Below are 17575 nucleotides of genomic sequence, written 5' to 3'. Positions count from 1 at the left end.
AATTTGGCCACACAGGGTCACAAAAGCAAAAAAAAAATGCTTAAAGAAATTAACGAGCTAGGATTAACATAACATTGCTAACCAAACATCAGCCAATAATAAACATTAAAAAATCTAAATACCAGTAGGCGATGTTTTAAAAATTAGGTACTTGGTGGCACTGTCGGAAATTGTACAAAAACTATACATTTTGAGGTACAACAAACTAGAATGTACAATGTGTAAACAATACAAATGAAAAGTGATGCTTGAGCAATATAGCTTTCAGAAACTATTTGGTGACTGGTCGGACCCGCCGCGGTGGCTCAGTGGTTAGGGCGCTCGACTACTGATCCGGAGTTCTCGGGTTCGAACCCGACCGCGGCGGCTGCGTTTTTATGGAGGAAAAACGCTAAGGCGCCCGTGTGCTGTGCGATGTCAGTGCACGTTAAAGATCCCCAGGTGGTCGAAATTATGCAGGAGCCCTCCACTGCGGCACCTCTTTCTTCTTTCACTCCCTCCTTTATCCCTTCCCATAAGGCGCGGTTCAGGTGTCCAACGATATGTGAGACAGATACTGCGCCATTTCCTTTTCCCAAAAAACCAATTATTATTAATATTATTAACGTTTAAAGATCCCCAGGTGGTCGAAACTATTTCGGATCCTTCCACTACGACACCTCTTCCTTTCTTCTTTCACTCCCACTTTCCTCACTTCCCTTACCGCGCGGTTCGGGATGTCCACAGAGAACTGCGACAATTAATTACTGCACCAATTCCTTTCCCTAAAAACCAATTTAAATTTTTTCCGCCATTACTGTGACACTTTCAGCGCGCACGCACGCACGCACGCACGCGCTAGGGTGGCTTAGCGGTTATGGTGCTCTCACCTGACCCGAAAGACGCGGGTTCGATCCCGGCTGCGGCGGCCGAATTTCGATGGATGTGAAATTCCGGGGGCCCGTGTACTGTGCGATGCCAGTGCATGTTAAAGAAAAGCCCATGTGGTCGAAATTTCCGGAGCCCTTCACTACGGCGTCCCTCATAGCCTAAACCAAACCAAACGCACGCACTCACGCATGCGCGCGGAGACTGACAGCAGCGAGGTAAAAAGGATATCTTATTTTCAACGAGCCATGCTGCCCGCACAAGGCCGCTTCCGCGCAAGCCTGCCTGCCTGCCTGCCTCACACCAGTGCTGCCAACCTCGAAAGCCACTTCTCCCCCAAATTCTCACTCAAATTTCCCTAGATTTCCCTAGATCCGCAAAATAATATTCAGGCATGGAAAAAAGGTGCGTAGTTGAATTGTGAACTCTATTATTTCGCAGAGACCATCTTACCACACTTTGGTAGAAACTTTGAATACAATAACACATTGATTTCCCATGGAAACTTGCGTTCCGCGTGATCACGGGTAAGGAAAACATTAGTTAATATCAAAACCTAATAAATCCTGGCCTAAGGCGTGAAATGAATGAAAATCTCGCAGTGAACACTTACGCTCACCGGCTGCAGTCAAAGAGCGAGGGAAATCCACTTTGTGCCCAAATGTGGGCGTGAACAAACAAACGCTAAAACATAGGACACGTCATTCTGATGGCATCCCGACTCAGTTTCACTCCTGCATATACATTTCTTTTTTCATTAGGCCAATTAAGCGTTCGTTCACTGCAAAGTCATAACAGTTGGCCCCTCCTAGAACCCGCTTGGCGTGAAGCGTAGCTGCCAGGGTTTGCGTCACCAAGCTGTTTCTGGTCTTGGTTTTCATGAGGTTGATCTGAGAGAAAACTCTCTCCACTGCTGCACTGGAGTGCGGCAAACACAGAAGCTTGTAGACGAAGTCGCTCAAGAGAGGGAACATTGGGCTCCCGTCTCCTTGCCTGGCGTCTCTCACTCGTTTCCAAAAGCGCTGAACGCTCGCATCTGCCGGCAGGTCCATTTCTGTATTGCGGAGCAGTCTCCATTCTGCATCAATTTTGTTCATTTCTCTTTCTGGCACCAGAGAAGGGAATGAGGTGGCAAGTGGGGCTATTGAAGAAATCCGCTTTTCGATGACAACTTGCGGATCTATTGCCTCCAGTCTCTTCATCTGGACGTTGTCCAATGGGAATCTGGTTAATATTTGGCTTGCCGCTTCAATATAAAATTCCAAACATCTGAGGCGGAAGTTATGAGTAATGGTTCGGTCTATGCCGTGAGGTTCAGACAGTGCCGACATCACTTTTCCGCCGAGGTATATCTCCTCAAGAGGCATGAAGTTCTTTGGGTCTCTATACGGCACACGCTCCAATGGTACATCCCGCAAACAGATCGGCTTTATGTACGCTTCGAGAATGGTCTTCAATACCGCTGATATAGAGCCATGAAGCTTGTGCAGTCTTGTCTCTTCGGCTTGCATTTCCTTGTTTAGTGTGGTGAAAAGCGGAAGAGCATAGTCGAGAAATTTGAGATACAGCTTTGTCGAGGGGTCCTTCAGCTTGCTCAAGATTGAGTCAACAGCTAGAAGTCGGTCCTCGCTGCTGCGGCTCTCAAAAAATGCAACAAGAGCAGGGTATTGCTCGAGAAGCCTTTCCACAACAGCGTGGAGGGAGAGCCAGCGTGTCTGAGAGGGGTGTAAAAGCTTGTGAGGCTGCACAGCTAGGATCTCCTCCTGGACATGCTGATAAGCCACCATTTGCTTATACGACAGGAAATAGTTATAAACGTCTCTGGCCAAGTCTTCGATGCCTCTGGGGAGCCTCTGACATGCATAGGATGCACACAGGTGAAAGGAATGGCACACGCACTTCATTATAAACAGCCCAGGAATGTCACCCTTGAGGAGGCAAGCCAGTGAGTTTCTAGCCCCCATCATAACGTTAGCGCCGTCGGCTGCAAACCCGATCATGTTCTTCCTGTAGTCAATCATTGCTGATGAGAAGAAATCACACACTAACCTGTGCAGACCAACAGCGGTACCGTCCTGGACAGGAAGCAAGGCTAAAAAGGCGTCAATCCCGGCCCCGTCTTCCTTCGCAACTCTTGCCACGAGAGAAAGGTGCTTCACTCCGGCCCTGTCCGTAGACTCGTCTGCGATGAGTGAAAACGGTGATGTTCTGAGTAAAGCGATGATATTTTCGCTGCCATCCTTTCCGAACACTCCCTTGATTATTGCAGTGCACTTTGTTCTGCCACAAGACATTTTTTTCGCGATGTCGGAATCTGGGCACACCGCTTTTATTAGCGGTACGAGGTGGTCCATCATGGCATGCGGAAGGTTGTGCTCAACTGCGAAAGCAGCCAACCTTATTTCCCCTTCCTTGACTTTCTTTTCCATTTCTGCGTTTGCGCTAAAACAGGGCATGTCAAAAAGCGTTTGCGTCTTTACCATGCTGGCGGCGCTCGCTTGGTGCTTCTTGCTTGCTGCGTGCTTGTCCAATTCAGATTTTCCACCTTTATAATCAGCACTACACGACTTGCAATAAAAATGCAGCGGTCCTTTCTTGCTCTTCGTCAGCCAGCCACTGTACTTGCTATCCTTTTCCCATTTTTCAAGGTACTTTTGAGCGTATACCTTGGCTTTTTTTGCTGGTGGTTGCGGGCATTGCAGGTCACAGTCGGACGACGACGACATGCTGGCGGTGACACGCACTCTGAGACTGGCTGGCAAGCAATCGTGGGCGCGCGCTGTAAAATAAAACAAAACACAGCCGAGAAGGAACCCGAGAGAGCGCGTAGCTTTGCGTGTGCTGCTGCCCTTTCCACTCACCTCGCCGGCGCGGCGCCAAAGTAAACATGGTTGCGCACGCCGTCGATTTTTCTAGAATGTCCGCGTAGTTTCTACCCATTGTCGACAGAGAGAGAGCAAGCTTGACCGCGCTAAAGTGCTCTCTTTCCCATTCGCTCGCGCTCCGGCGGCGGCGGCACGCGGGAAAGACCTCGACGATTCTAGAACCCGGACTCGGAGCTTGACCAATGAGGTTGGGCGCCCGGCGCGAGAAGAACGTCCTTGTGCAGTTGCTACTGCGTGTATGTGCGCGCCTACCTTAACGCGAATAACGAACATACGCGGACCGCGCCTATAAATGAAGTGCTTTAACCACTGTCTGGCAGCCCGAGCCGCCGTTTTAGCTTCCGAAAAGCGCGCCCGCTCGACTCCCGGGAGAACACCACTCGACCAGCCAAGGACCAGCGAGGCAACGTGCGCCAGTCTGCAGATCGGCCCCGTCGTACTCCTCAGGTCGTCGGACTGTCGCAGTGCCCGGTGAACAAGTTGTGCTTTGTTTGTTTGTCTCTCTCTGTGTTAGTGCACTTTAGGTGCAAAGGTATTGTTGAATTGTAATCTCTCTCTAGTGTTACTTTGCACGAGTTGCATTGTATCTGTAAATCGCTTAGTATGTGCTCGTACGAGTGATTGTAGAATCCTCTGTATCGCCTCTTTGCTGTATAAACATTGTTTTGTTTGTGAACCTTTGGCTCCGACCCATTCTCTGGCTTGCGACCGGCGAAAGCTGGGCACCAAACGACCACCCCCTTGTCACTTGGTAGCTGGTCTCCGGCTGAACTTGCCACGCTGAGTCGGGGGCATCTCCTTTGTGACCGAGACCGCTACCCCCACACGCTCTAAGGGTGTCTGGAAGTGCGCGAAGTGGCGACACACGCCTGCGAGACTGCGTATGAAGTCGTCTAAGCTGTTGTGAAAGAGCAACGACTCTTTCTGCTTGCATCTGGGTCGAGTTGGTGCTCAAAAAGACTAACCACTTCACCTTCAACTAGCGAGTCACGGGGACTGGTTCTAAGGAGACTCGTCACGAATTTTTTTACGGAATTTCACTGGAACCCAGCCAAGAGAGTCCAACCTAGACCAGCCCTTCCAACAAGCAGCTCACCCTTAGTTTGAAGTGCTGAAACAATTCGTTTGTGATTTCCTCTCTCTACTCGATTGAATTTTTTTAACTGTTCTAATTGTGTTCTCATTTGATGTTACTGCTTGTATCGTTGTCCTAATTGCTCTCTTTGTATGTTTATATATGTTTTACTAGATCTGTTTTTTTTTTCAACCTCTTTGGCTTGTTCTTGTATTTTCCTATGAACGTCGCCCTCCCCTCCTTATGTAATACCCTGTGAAGGGGCCTTAAGAGAAAAATAAATGATGATGATGATAATGACGTGGTGACGAAGAATGTGCGGTGCAGATTGACTGGAGGAGCAAAGTCAATCTGCTCCTCCGAAGCGAAAAAAAAAAGCAGAAGAAGCCACCGTTCTCGCCGGCCTACAGAAGAATGGCTACACACGTGGCTTTATTCAACGCGTTGGACGACAGTCAAGCTCGGAGGACAGGGGGACCAGCTAACAATGAAACAACGAAACGCGCGCGTTGTGTTTCTATATGTGAGGGGAACCAGCGAGGTATTCGCACGCATTCTGAGAAAACATGGAATCTACATAGGCTCACGAACCTGTTTCGACAACAAGCCGCAATTCTTACCACGACCGAAAGACCGCGTCCCAGAGAAAAACAACCGGAAGTCGTTTACAAAATCTGATGCTCAAAGTGCCCGGCACCATACATTGGCGAAACAAAAAACCTCCACCGAAGAATAAGGCAACACAAAAATGACATCCGGCAAATGAATTCAGAATCTAACTCCCTCGCCGAACACTGCGAGCGCGCCGACCACCGGATAGCCTTCGAGGAGGTGAGAGCGTCTTGGCCGTGGAGCCAAACCTGTTCAAGAGGCGACATGTGGAGTCATGGCACATCCGGCTCACAAAGGCGGCGATGAATAGCACTCCAGCAACACTCTCCTCCGCGTACGTTTGTGCATGGACTGTGCACGAAGGCAGAACGGAGAACGAAGGCAGCAACCCGCTGCTGCTGGCACACTTTAGTCACCCCTGAAGAAGGGACCGCGTTGGTCCCAAAACCTTGGGTAAAGTTAAAAACATTGGTTGGCGTCAGTTTCCTCTCAACACACCCAACTACCTTCAGCCGTGATTTCGAGGGATCGTGCTTCTTGGACAGCGTGCTTCTGGTACTGCTAAAGCTAGACTGTTGCAGGAACCGACCAGGAAATTCCAAGCAAAGGAAGCGTCCCAACTTTTGCCTGGGCCGATGCGCCATCGACTCTATTCAGGGGCAGTGGCCAGACTTGTTTCTTGGCGGGTAAAGAAGGCGGGAACAGGAGGCAAACCCTATTTCAGGTCGCCCGTCCGCCTTACCGAACGAGTCTCTACCTGCGCTTCCCTCATCATCTCTGTACAGTCCGTGCATTTCCTTCACCATGTAAATAGAATGTCTTGTTGGCCCCCCAAAGTCTCCCTGAGTCCCGTCATCCTCGTACCTCCTCCCGGCCCGACCACGCCACCTCGATCCCAACAACGATTTCCCCTCGTGCACATGGCGCATAGCCAGATTCTCAAAATCAAGGTGGTGAAGGAACAGTGAATAACTAACCGATTCACATCGAAAAATAAAAAGGGCCCATGCTGAAAGTAAAATTTCCCTAGATTACAACAAAAATCCCTTTTCCCCTAAACAACGTTCAAATTCCCTAGATCTAGGGGAAAATCCCTAGGGTTGGCAGCACTGCCTCACACTGCGGCGGCTGTCGACGCATGTGCGGTCGGCCGCTGCGGCCGGTCTCGAGGAGGCGAGCCTGACCGGCTGACAGTGACGCATGACCCGGCGGTGATTGTGGACTCTTGCGCAACATCAGAATTCCCCCACTTCCGCCACCTCGTCTGAAGGACGCCTTTGGAAACCAATGCGCGCGCCGTTTGGCGCGCCAGCAGTTGGCGTTTCCGAGGGGGACGCTTGACAAAGGAGGGACGCCAGCTTTTGTGGTCGGAGCCGTTTCAGCTCGGCGATGAGGAAGCGACGCAATCTTGTGTCCAACGACGACAGTGACGCGAAGGCGTGCGTGTTTAAAGCGCTACAAACCTCACCACAAATGATTAGAAAAGACGCCAATGGTTTAGCACGGCCGTGGGCTGCAAGTCAGCGCCTCATGTCTCTTTTCGGCTGTGTTCGGGTCGGCTGCACTGCAGATGGGATAGCAGCCACCCTAAGCTCATCAAAGCGCTTTTAGGCGAAAAGAGGCGGTTATCAAATGTAATGCAGCATTTGAGTGTCAGCAGTATGATCTCCGTCTTTTCATATTCGGTTTTAATATTCGCTGCGAACTCGCACGGGCGCGCCGCGTCCGGCAACGGCGCGAAGAACGCCTCTGTCATGATGACATTCCAGACGCCGGCCCTGGGTTACAGGAAGGGACAGAGGAGTGCCCTGGGATTAAGGAATATAAAAAAATGAACCATTTTTGAGGATTATTGCCAATACCGAGCAGCTGACAGAACTGATAAATGCGACACAAGCAAATTTCTTCCCACAGCCGCTTTGCCGCTGCCTGGCGTCTACTAGCTCCAGTGCTGAAGGCGTCGCAAGCACTCGATCATATCTTTATTTCATTATGACACATGGTTCACTGTAAAGCTGTGACGATAGTAGTTCCTTTATTACACAGCACTGGCCAATTCCGAAGCGCCCGCACCTGGGACATCGATGCGTAACCGGCTAGGCCTAGCGACAACCAGGGCAGCCAGGCTGCAGCGCAGTTCGTCGCAAGGCGCGCCGTTGCCGAAAGCTCGCTACTTGCGCAAACATGCTTTGTCGCTGCTCGAATTAAGCAGGCAGTCTTTCTCATAGCATGGCTGTTATGTCACCAAGATGGTGATTCCCTTGGTAACCACCTTTCGCGGTTGCACATTCCTCACACTCGCCCTACCCTTTTCCTTCCATGGTAACCCATCCTCCAGGTGGTTCCGGTGGTAACCACCCTCTGGTTATAAGCATTCCTCCCCTTGCACGGTAACCACCCTCCGGTCACGCATCCCTCTGCTCTCGCCATGCCCTCCTCCTTTCACGAACCACACTGCCGGGGGTTCTAATGGCAACCACTGATACTACACCGAGGCGAAACCGAGGAACGGCTAATGCTAAACGAGACTGGTTGGTTCACACCAGGCTGCCAGTGCCGACGAATAAGCACAATTTTATCGTGAAATTTTAAAACAAGCGCGCTTCTGCACTGCTGCGCTGGCCGACCACAGTTCTCCAAGGATCCCCAGGTGGTCGAAAGTATTCCGGAGCCCCAAGGCCCTCTGCCTGGCCCGCCGAACCTTCCCTCCGCCCAGCGACAAGCTGGACAGGGCGCACGCGGTGGCCCTCAGACAACTGCAGACGCTCACGTGCCCCTACCCCGAACGATACCACAGACTCTACCCCGGCACATACCCGACAATTATATGCAAGTTCTACCACACTGATATAGCCAATTTAACTCACATGCTCTGGGACTGTAACAAAAACCCGCACGGTGCTAACTCCGGATTAATTGAGGCGCCTCCTCTAGGTCGTGAAAATCACCATTATGGGGAGCAGCGTATCGGGGTAACTTTTGGCACGGGCATTATTTCCCTGCGCTTCAGTCGAAATCGGGTCCAACTCGGGAACTCGTGCTGAGCACCGAATCCATAGCCATCGGTATGTCTTGGGCGGACGATTGCTTGTGAGAACATGAGGTGAGAGGATGGGGCACGCATTTTGCATTGAAGGGTTATTTATTACCAAAAAAAGAATTTTGCTGCCGGGTTAGTTGCGCATATTCCACCCAATAGGTGTAAGCTCAGAACGGACGACCCCAAAGGGAGGGAACGTCGACTGGGTGAAAGTACAACGGATGCCTGATCACGCTCAGATCTATTTTGATGAAGTGCAGCCGATTTTCAATGACTCTTTAGGGGGAGAATTTTTTACGCGTTTCACGTTGATTGGACCAAAGCGACAGTTCGAATAAACCGGAATATCGAACCAAGCAAGTTCGAATTAGCGAGAGTCCGCTGTAGAGTATACGTGCACATCTTTGTCATCGTTTTGTTCTCTCGTATGACTCACTTCCATATGTCCTCCATTTCTGTCAGTTCACCACGGAGAGACAGACAAGGGGAAAGACCAGACAGACGTGCCGCGCTTGAACACCGCTGATGCGCCCGGCACGTATGTGACACCTGTTGCCTCACTTCAGTAAATAAGATGACACAACGCGATGAATGAAGTCGACAGCCGGTTAATACAGCAGTCCCAAGAAAACATTGCGAGTTGTGGCCTCAGGACCACGTTATGCAACAAAATTTTGTTTAGAACAAGAAGAACGTAGCATTATTTCTGCACTCGTACATTCGCGCTGCGTTCTTCATGTTCGAAATGCGCCAACACGGCCAAGTATTCATGCTCTTGTGAAATTTTGTTCATGCATATCATTTGGCTGATGGTCCGACTGCCATCGCGCGAACGATGCTGTGCACGCGTCGTGCGAACTTCCATAACTGCCACAAAATGGCCAGAAACGATGCGGCCGGATGCGGATATCGGTAGCAGACGTCACGACCGCCATGAAGCATGTGTCAGCGTTGATTGGTGTTACAATCCGCGATCTTCGAGCAGCATTCGAGTGATAAGTCGATCACAGATGGATGAAACATGAAACAGAGTGGTGGCAGGTCAAGAAAAATTCATTTGCACTTAAGTCTGCTTATGAGCGGGAATGCGGAAGTCTTTCCCTCTTATATATATATATATATATATATATATATATATATATATATATATATATATATATATATATATATATATTGTAGTGTGGTAATCTTCATCGATATAACCACTGACATGCGTCGCGTGCTGCCGCTCTCAAGGACGAAGAAGTTGTTCGCTGCCTTGCTCTTTCGCCACGCCTGACGCTTCGCTGCGAGTCTCCCCTGAGCGGCTGGAATCATCTGGGTTCACCGAATAAACACACCCCTACAATTGGTGGAGGTGCGGGGTAGAACGTCGGAGTGGGGACGGGGAACGGCGACGAGGGGAAGGTGATCGGCGAGCTGTGTACGTTTGATTGTCACGAGATACAAATTCGGAACTGGGCGGATTTCTCGGCGAGGGCTGGTCTGTATTGTAGGAGTAGTTCCATAGTTCAGGTCGAGAAGGTGGAAGGCGTTGGCGGCAAAGGCGTGCGACATGGCCCGGCAGCCCGCAAGAGTAGCAGATTGGTCGGTTGTCCGCGGTACGCCAAGGGTTCGTAGGGCGTTGGCGTACCCTTGGAATAGGGACATGGAATGCAGACCCAGGCAAAGGCGAAGGAAGGTTGGAAGGAGCGGCCTGGTAGGAAAGAGATGCTGATGGCATGAGCGGCCTGGCCGCAACTTGGGCGTAAGTCAGTGGTGCCGTTACTTGCGCTGGCACGGGGCTGGGCGGCAGCACAGGGCTGGGCGGGAGCATGGAGCTGGGAGGAAGAACGTCAGCGATGTGATCTTGAACGGCACGCCGTATGGTAGGGGCCAAAGACGGAGCCATGTCAGGAACAAGGCGGCCACTATCCTGTAACTGAGGGACCAGCGATAGCTGGCGGGCGACCTCTTCTCGAACGAAGGCTTTGATTTGCTGAAGTAAAGGGCTGTCCTCTGATGGGGTAGAACCGCCCAGCGCAAGTGTAGAGATGGCGTCGTCTCTAACACCGGACCGCCGGGTAGAAGCGCGCTTCTTACGAAGCACGTCGTAGCTCTGGCAAAGCTTGATCACGTCACTCACCGTGGCAGGATTTTTTACCCAGAGCATTTGGCACGCGTCGTCAGAGATGCCTTTCATGATGTTCTCGATCTTATCCGCTTCAGTCATTAGCGGATCGACACGCTTGCATAGGTCCACGATGTCCTCTATATAACTAGTGAACGACTCATCGACTTGCTGAGTGCGCTCACGCAAGCGTTGTTCTGCCCGGAGCTTGCGAACTGCAGGGCGGCCGAACACTTCTGCAAAATTCTTTTTAAATGCAGACCAAGATGGCAGGTCTGCCTCATGGTTGCGAAACCAGAGGTTCGCCACGTCAGTCAGATAAAAGATTACATTGCTTAGCTTGATAGCGTCGTCCCATCTGTTGTAGCTACTGACGCGCTCATATGCCGCCAACCAATCGTCGACGTCCTGGTCGGCTGTGCCACTGAAGAAGCACGGATCACGCTGCCGTAGAGCTCCAGAACACAGCACGGTGGTTGGGAGGGGCGACGATGTCGTGGCAGTGTCATCCGGCATGCTGGAAGCTGGTTCGAACTCTTCAAGTCCTCGGTGTTCTCCCACTAACGTAATTCAAGTGTTTGTCGACGGCGTCGCAGTACTCGCTCTAGTCGACACGGGCGCTGCCGTATCAGTCATCAGTGAAGCTCTTTGCCGTCGTCTTCGTAAGGTGACCACCGCACTTTCCGACTTTTCGCTTCGCACCGCCTCATCACAGCGCATTCATCCCTCAGCGGCGTGCACGGCCCGTGTTCTCATCGAAGACGTCTTATACACCATCGAGTTTATTGTACTGTCTCGCTGCTCACACGACATCATCCTGGGCTACGATTTCCTTTCCACTCATCATGCCGTTATTGACTGCGCCCGCGCGGAAGTTTCCTTTTTACCTCTTTGTGATACCGTCTTGTGTGACGTCCCTACCCGGCCTGCAAAACTCCTCGTCGCCAGTGACACAGACATTCCTCCATTTTCTGCTGCCCTCGTTCCACTCTCCTGTGAAAGCGTTATTAGTTCGACTGTCTTCTTCACACCTTCCGACGCCGCTTCACGCCATCCCTGCCTCCTGCTTCCATTTGCGGTCCTCAAGATCGAAGATGGCCTTAGTGCAATGTACGTCTCAAATCCGTTTTCGTGCCCGTCCGTCCTGCTACGCGGCGAGTGTCTCGGTCGTATTGAAGAACTTGATCCCGCGCTTGTAAATACTCTTCCTGCAACGCCTACTTCATTAGACGTTAATGTGCTCAGCTCTTGCGATACAGCGACCGCTTCGACGCCACCCGATGTTCTTCAACAAGCTATTGACGCAGATCTCCCACCCGCACAACGCGATCAACTCGCTGCTCTTCTACAGAACTTCACTTCTGCCTTCGACCTTCCTCACACTGCTCTGGGTCGCACGTCTGTCGTTACGCACGCAATCGACACTGGTACAAGCGCACCTTTACGACAGCGTCCTTATCGCGTGTCGGCCTCTGAGCGCCAAGTCATTGCTGACAACGTGGACGACATGCTTCGCCGGGGCGTCATACAGCCATCTAACAGTCCATGGGCTTCTCCGGTTGTTTTGGTCACCAAGAAAGATGGTTCCATCCGGTTTTGCGTCGATTACCGTAGGCTTAACAAAATCACGCGCAAAGATGTCTATCCTTTGCCGCGAATCGACGACGCCTTGGACTGTTTACAGGGAGCCGAGTATTTCTCCTCTTTGGATTTGCGCTCCGGCTACTGGCAGGTACCGATGGCTGATAATGACCGCTCGAAAACTGCCTTTATAACACCGGATGGATTATACGAGTTCAACGTTATGCCCTTTGGCCTCTGCAATGCCCCGGCTACTTTCGAGCGCCTGATGGACACTGTTCTTCGTGGACTCAAGTGGCAGACCTGTCTTTGTTATCTGGACGACATCGTAGTTTTTTCTGCCGACTTTTCTTCTCACCTTCTCCGCCTAAAGGATGTCCTCACGTGTCTCGCCGGCGCTGGGCTTCAGTTGAATTTGAAGAAGTGCCACTTTGCCGCTCGAAAACTCACAATTTTAGGCCACGTAGTTTCTAAGGACGGCATTCTTCCCGACCCCACCAAACTTCGCGCAGTTGCAGAGTTCCCGAAGCCAACCTCCCTGAAGCAGCTTCGGAGCTTTATCGGCCTCTGCTCCTACTTTCGACGTTTCATCTTGAACTTCGCCTCTATCATCGCTCCTCTGACCCAGCTCCTTGCCGGCAGCTCCGACCTTTCCGCCTGGACTCCAGCCTGCGATAAAGCCTTTGACACTTTACGCCGCCTTTTGGTTTCGCCGCCCATTCTACGCCACTTTGATCCGGCTGCGCCTACGGAGATCCACACTGATGCCAGCGGTATTGGGCTTGGTGCCGTCCTTACCCAACGTAAGCCTGGTTACAGCGAGTATGTTGTGGCATACGCCAGCCGAACATTGACAAAGGCAGAATCTAATTATTCAGTCACAGAAAGGGAATGTTTGGCCATTATTTGGGCTATCGGAAAATTTCGTCCTTATGTGTATGGTCGACCGTTTTACGTTGTGACCGATCACCACGCTTTGTGCTGGCTTGCCTCTCTGAAAGACCCATCCGGTCGCCTTGCTCGCTGGGCTCTTCGTCTCCAGGAGTTTGACATTCATGTCATTTATCGATCAGGGCTGAAGCATACGGACGCGGATGCTCTTTCCCGCTCGCCATTGCCTAGAGATAATTCGTCTGACCACGTCTGTGCCTACGATATGTCGACTCTTACAACTATCGACATGGCTACCGAGCAGCGGAATGACCCCTGGATCAATGCACTTTTGAATTTTCTCTCAAGTCCTACTCCCGGTCATTCCTCCAAAGCGCTCGTCCGCCAAGCACACCACTTCTCCATTCGTGACGGTCTTCTCTATCGCCGCAATTATTTGCTTGATGGACGGAAGTGGCTTCTAGTCATCCCGCGTCATCTCCGCGCCGACATTTGTGCTGCGTACCATGGTGACCCACAATGTGCTCACGGTGGCGTATTGAAAACCTACACACGCCTACGTCTGCGATTTTACTGGCGTGGAATGTACCGCTTCGTAAGACATTTCGTGCGCGCTTGCGAATCTTGTCAACGCCGAAAAACTCCTCAGAAGTCCTCTGTTTCGTTGCAGCCGTTACCCTGCCCTGCTCGTCCGTTTGACCGCGTTGGCATAGATCTCTATGGCCCTCTTCCGACTACTCCTGCTGGAAACCGGTGGATTATTGTGGCAGTAGACCATCTGACTCGCTACACTGAAACATCACCGTTACCCTCTGCCTCTGCAAGAGACGTTGCTTTGTTCATTCTCAACAACTTGATTCTTCGCCACGGGACTCCGAAGGAACTGCTCAGTGACCGCGGACGCGTTTTCTTGTGCGACGCTCTCGAGGCCCTACTGAAAGAATGTCGCATCATTCATCGCACCGCTACTTCTTACCACCCTCAGACGAATGGCCTGACAGAACGCTTCAACCGTACTCTGAGTGACATGCTGGCCATGTACGTCAACGACGCTCATTCCAACTGGGACCACGTTCTTCCCTTCGTAACCTACGCGTACAACACTGCGATACAGACCACCACTGGATTCTCTCCCTTTTTTCTTCTTTACGGGCGCGAGCCAACCTGCACAATGGACGCGCTTTTTCCCTACCGCCCTGATGTTTCTGAATCGACGCCACTCTCGGACGCCGCCCAGTATGCAGAAGAATGCCGTCAGCTCGCTCGTTCGCTCACAAAGGAAAATCAATGGCAACAAAAACACCATCGTGACACTGGTGAGGCGCCTTCATATGCGCCCAACTCCCTGGTGTGGCTCTGGGTTCCTGCCACAACCGCCGGCCTGTCAAAGAAGCTTCTTGCTCGGTATCACGGTCCATACCGAGTGCTTCAAAAAACATCTCCTGTGAACTACGTAGTTGAGCCCGTTACGCCATCTGCGGACTTGCGTCGCCGTGGACGCGAAATAGTTCATGTGGACCGAATCAAGCCCTACTACGATCCGTCTGTCCTTTCGGCACCATGAGTCGCCAGGATGGCTCCTTCTCTGCCCGGGGGGAAACTGTAGTGTGGTAATCTTCATCGATATAACCACTGACATGCGTCGCGTGCTGCCGCTCTCAAGGACGAAGAAGTTGTTCGCTGCCTTGCTCTTTCGCCACGCCTGACGCTTCGCTGCGAGTCTCCCCTGAGCGGCTGGAATCATCTGGGTTCACCGAATAAACACACCCCTACAATATATATATAATTTTTATTTTTTAATTTTGTTTTCCATAACTTTTGTTTTTATTTTCATTTGTATAAGTTTTTTTTTCCCATTTCGTTTGACTGACAGATGGAGGGGACACTTCTTGTACACGTATCCTGCGGACAGGTCTTGCGCACACTTATGAGCCAAGAAAGGATTTTGCCTTATAAGCAGGCGCTGCCCAAAGGAAGCCCTCCAGCCAATGGCGTCGACCAATTTTTGTGACGCCACGATTATAGTGAACTAAAATACTGGTCTATATAGCCACGATTAATAAAATGTAGGTGTGGTTAATCCTCTTTCTTCTGCCATCCCCCACGATCCTACGATGTCACGCTGGGGAGGAAAGCGCAAACTATAGACTAAACTTGTTCTCCCCTGTATTGGCCCAGCGCTGCGGTTGCCACTTTTGACCAGCAGCGCGACCAGCGTTAAAAGTGCCAGAACAGCACAGAAAGGATGACAAAAACAGCAAAACCCCAATTAAAGCGCGGCCGAGAGCAGAGCAAGCGGACAATGATATATCTGCTCACCGCCCTTAGCGGACCCGTTTTTGGGCCAGTCCGCCACAATAAATCCCCCGTTCCCACGGCTTTTGGTTGACCGTTACCTTGAAGGTCTTGAATATTAATACGCCGTCACGTACACCGCCTGATATGAGCGCAACTGAAGTACGAATCGGTGCTAGCTGCGTATACTGCTTTCACAGCCGTGGATTAACGTCATGATAATCGGTTGAGGCCATTGGCTGGAGGGCCTCCTTTGAGCATGCCCTTGAGGGGAATTTGTCGCTTCGTCAGCTCATTCGCATTAGCACACATTTACACCTGAATATTGGCGATTGCTGTCCGATGTTTCCCCGTGAGGCTTCGCTGTATAAAGGCCAACTCCGGAGTTTTTCTTTTTCAACTTTTTGAGCGGACAACCACATTGTATTAATTACAGTCCTCTCGCTCTGGCTCAAAAAAAAATTTCAAAATACTAAGTAGAAGTATTTTAAAAGATCAAAAACCAGGAAACCGAAACTATGTTTCGACCAGGCGATGACGTCATGACAGACCGTCCCATGACGTCACGGATACCGTTACAAAACCTATCGTGTGCGCATTGATTGGCTGAACAGAGGTCAATAAGTAAGAGTTTGGGTGATATTTTGTCTGAATTAAGAGGCCAAAAGCCAGATCTAAATTTTGCCCTTCAGCAAACACACAGCTTTAGTCCGTGCGTCCCATAGAGAGATGGTGCGTCCACTGTAGTCACACACGCAGGGTTGGCCGTGGAAATTGTGGATGTGGTAGAAATCTCCCCGATCGACGTAGCTGGCAAATTTTAATGTTTATTTTTGGTGCAACAAGACACCGCCCCGCTGCGGAACTTGGCATAAAGGACAAGAAAACTGCGCAGAGGATACTGTGAAAGTTTCAGCAAAATCAGACGTAGAAAAAACGCCTCACAACCCGCGAGTACATTTCGCGCGGCTACAACGTTGTATTTGTGTGGCGGTTAGATATATTACAGTTCATGGCATGGTATAATGTCCCGCTCGCAGATATGTCACGTCTATACGGCGAACGTCTGTGACGTGATTACACCTGTAAAAATATCGCTTTTCTCACCTTGATTAGAAGCGACGTTGTGGTGGGGGACAGGACCAAAGCTCTGGCTGACGTCCTGGCAGCCGGTAGCTCACTTCACTGTCCGCGCACACAATTAGCTTCCGAAGCCGGTGGTGCGTTTCCAGCGACCGGACGGCCACAAATCCCTGTACGTGCTGGTCAAGCGCTGGAGGCGGTGGCAGAGCGCGTGAGCGTGTTTATCGCCTTTTGCGGCTCTGCTGGCGCCGACGGGTTTTGCCGTAGCCCGCGCAGCGCGCCGTCCTTCCCGTATCTCGGCGCGCGTAGGGGATCGAGAACACCGCACCCGCGAGCGGGACTTTGGGAAAGTGCGTGACGGCGAGTTACGAGGAGACGTCGGACGAGGAACGTAAGCGTTTTTTCGAAACAACTACTGTACGAAGCGGCGCAAGCGCAGCAGACACCGGCCGACGCACGATCGTTGTGTCCCTGCAGCAGACGAAAACAAAACAAAAATAGCTCTGCTGCTCTGCGCACTGGTGTGGTGGCGCCATCCAGCCACTGTTTTGAGAACTTTCACTTCGACGCGCCTTTTTTTGACGGTAGTAGCCAGTAGTAGCCATGGAGGAAAAGTAGCACGTAAATTTACGCGACACATGCAGCAAGACGGTGATGCCACCGCTTGGGCTCCCCCCAAACACCGCCTGTGTTGCTGCGTGTTACAGCCGCCAAAATCGGGCGCGCCTGTTCGATGTTTTTTTTTTTTTTTTCAGCGCCCCCCAGTCCTCGAGATGCCCCGCACGTAGCGCTACATCGTCAACCAGACCCGAGTTTTTCACGATCTCTACAGCCCCGTGTTGCAACACCACCTACGTCGCTGGATACGCAGCGTATGTTTCTCTGTTGCTTGCATGATTATGCGCATTGTACGGGCGTGCGGGTGTTAGCGGCCATGTCACCATGTATCTAGTGCCAACCAAACTGAATTCACAACATAACTGAATGCCAGCCGAGGTACTGTGCTGACGCTAATGGTGCTTCAACTCAACCAGTGATTTTGATCTTCTCTTCCCCTTCCATCACTCATGGGTGCGGTCCATTGAGGAGAGCTCTCCCACAGCTGAGCATGTCAACTCCAGCTTTCGCCTAACAAG

At 51.3% G+C, this 17575-nt stretch overlaps 1 protein-coding gene across 2 annotated transcripts in view; it reads right to left on the bottom strand.

The window, feature by feature from the left end:
* Positions 1-16909, bottom strand: part of LOC144125770 (dnaJ homolog subfamily B member 6-like) — a 262555-nt gene extending 245646 nt beyond the window's left edge. Inside the window, exon 1 of one of the 2 annotated variants that reach the window (XM_077659454.1) lies at positions 16464-16909. The gene's annotated coding sequence lies outside the window, so the exon portion shown is untranslated. The remainder of the gene's footprint in view (positions 1-16463) is intronic. The other variant, XM_077659452.1, reaches the window with a different exon arrangement.
* Between the last annotated feature and the right edge of the window lie 666 nt (positions 16910-17575).

Source organism: Amblyomma americanum, chromosome 3 (genome assembly GCF_052857255.1).
Source record: "Amblyomma americanum isolate KBUSLIRL-KWMA chromosome 3, ASM5285725v1, whole genome shotgun sequence".
NCBI classification, from domain to species: domain Eukaryota; kingdom Metazoa; phylum Arthropoda; class Arachnida; order Ixodida; family Ixodidae; genus Amblyomma; species Amblyomma americanum.
Note: the sequence above shows the minus strand (reverse complement) of the source record. Positions and strands in the feature narration are given on the sequence as shown.